The sequence below is a fragment of the Tenrec ecaudatus genome, chromosome 1 (genome assembly GCF_050624435.1).
Source record: "Tenrec ecaudatus isolate mTenEca1 chromosome 1, mTenEca1.hap1, whole genome shotgun sequence".
In the NCBI taxonomy this organism is placed as follows: domain Eukaryota; kingdom Metazoa; phylum Chordata; class Mammalia; order Afrosoricida; family Tenrecidae; genus Tenrec; species Tenrec ecaudatus.
The window spans coordinates 72,206,523-72,208,793 of NC_134530.1; the positions used below are offsets into that span (position 1 = coordinate 72,206,523).

The 2,271-nt window shown below is 43.1% G+C and overlaps 1 non-coding gene across 1 annotated transcript; it reads left to right on the forward strand.

The window, feature by feature from the left end:
• The first annotated feature begins 936 nt into the window (after positions 1–936).
• On the forward strand, positions 937–1,043 carry LOC142438170 (U6 spliceosomal RNA). Its single transcript, XR_012782598.1, has one exon. It is a non-coding gene; the product is annotated as a U6 spliceosomal RNA (small nuclear RNA).
• Positions 1,044–2,271: the final 1,228 nt, after the last annotated feature.

Sequence of the window (2,271 nt, forward strand, 5' to 3'; positions counted from 1 at the left end):
AGGCAGTAGATGGACACTGGGCCTCCACGCAAGTACTCTCTCGATGCAAGAACACTTTGCTCTATTAACATGGCATCCTGGGATGCTCACCTTCCCTGACACGATCGCTGAAGACAAAATGGGAGCATAAGCAAATGTGGTGAAGAAAGCTGATGGTGCCTGGTTATCAAAAGATATAGTGTCTGGGATCTTAAAAGCTTGAAGATAAACAAGCGGCCATCTAGCTGAAAAGCAACAAAGCCTACATGGAAGAAGCACACCAGCCTGTGTTATCATGAGGTGTCAATAGGATCAGGTATCAGGCATCAAAGAACAATAAATCATATCATTTTGATATGCAGAGTAGAGACCCAAAACCCATCTGTAGGCAATTGGACATCCCTTTACAGAAGGGTCTCAGGGAGGAGATGAGCCAGTCAGGGTGCAGTATAGCACCGATGAAACATACTTTCCTCTAGTTCTTTAATACTTCCTTCCCCCCACTATCATGACCCCAGTTCTACCTTACACATCTGGCTAGACCAGAGCATGTACATGGGTACAGATAAGAGCTGGAAACACAGGGAATCCAGGGACAGATAAACTCATTGGGCCCAATATTGAGAATAGCCATACCAGGAGGGTAAAGGGAAGCTTGGAGGAGAAAGGGGAAACTGATCACAATGATCTACATATAACCCCCTCCCAGAGGAATGAACAACAGAAAAGTGGGTGAAGAGAGACATTGAACAGTCTAAGACATGAAAAAATAATAATAATTTATAAATTACTAAGGTTTCATGAGGGAGGAAGAGGGGAGAGAAGGGAAAAATGAAGAGCTGATACCAAGGGCTCAAGTAGAAAGAAAATGTTTTCAGAATGACGATGGCAACAAACGTACAAAAGTGCTCGACACAATGGATGGCTGTATGGATTGTGATGAGAGTTGAACGAGCCGTGCTCGCTTCGGCAGCACATATACTAACATTGGAACGACACAGAGAAGATTAGCATGGCCCCTGCACAAGGATGACATGAAAATTCATGAAGCGTTCCATATTTTAAAAAAAGATTTGTACGAGCTCCAATAAAATGAATGGGAAAAAAAGACCTATATATGGAATCTAATTGCCACTGGCAACTCAGAAGATTGATAGAAACCTTAGCTGACAGTGAATTTGTGTTACTGGGGGAGGAACAACTCTGAAAAGTTTTATGAGATTGGCTACACGATTGAAGAATGTAATCAGTGTCACTAAATTATTAAAAAATTATTTTATTGGGGGCTCATACAATTCTCATCACAATCCATACATACATCCACTGTGTCAAGAACATATATACATTTGTTGCCATCATCATTCTCAAAACATTTGCCTTCTACTTGAGCCCTTAATATCTGCTGCTCATTTTCCCCCTCCCTCCTCACTGCCCCTACCTCATGAACCCTTCATCATTCATAAATTATTACCATTTTGTCATATGTTACACTGTCTGACGTCTCCCCCCCGCTCTCTTCTCTGCTGTCCATCCCCCAGGGAGGAGGCTATACGTAGATTCTTGTAATCAGTTTCCCCTTTCTACCCCACATTCCCTCCAGGCATTACCACTCTCACCACTGGTCCTGAACACATTATCTGTCCTGAATTCTCTGTGTTTCTGGTTGCTGCTATCTGTACCAATGTACATCCTCTGGTGTAGCCAGATTTGTAAGGTTGAATTGGGATCATGATAGTGTGGGGGAGGAGGAAGCATTTAAGAACTAGAGGAGTTATATGTTTCATCGTTGCTACCCTGCACCCTGACTGGCTCATCTCCTCCCCACAACCCTTCAGTAAGGGGTGTCTAGTTGGCTACCATTGGGCTTTGAGTCTCCACTCTGCACTCACCCACATTTACAATGATATGATTTTTTATTCCTTGATGCTTGATACCTGATCTCTTTGGCAGCTCGTGGTCACACAAGCTGTGTGTTTCTTCCATGTGGGCTTTGTTGCTTCTGAACTAGATGGCCACTTGTTTATCTTCAAGCCTTTAAGACCCCAGATGCTATATCTTTTGATAACCGGGTACCATCAGCTTTCTTCACCACATTTGCTTATGCACATGTTTGTCTTCATTGATTGTATCAGGAAGGTGGGCACCCACTGATATGATTTTTAGTTCTTTGATGTCTGATAATTGGTCCCTTCTACACCTCGTGATCACACAGGCTGGTGTGCTTCTTCCATGTGGGCTTTGATCCTTCTCAGCTAGATGGCCGCTTGTTTATCTTCAAGTCTTTAATATCCC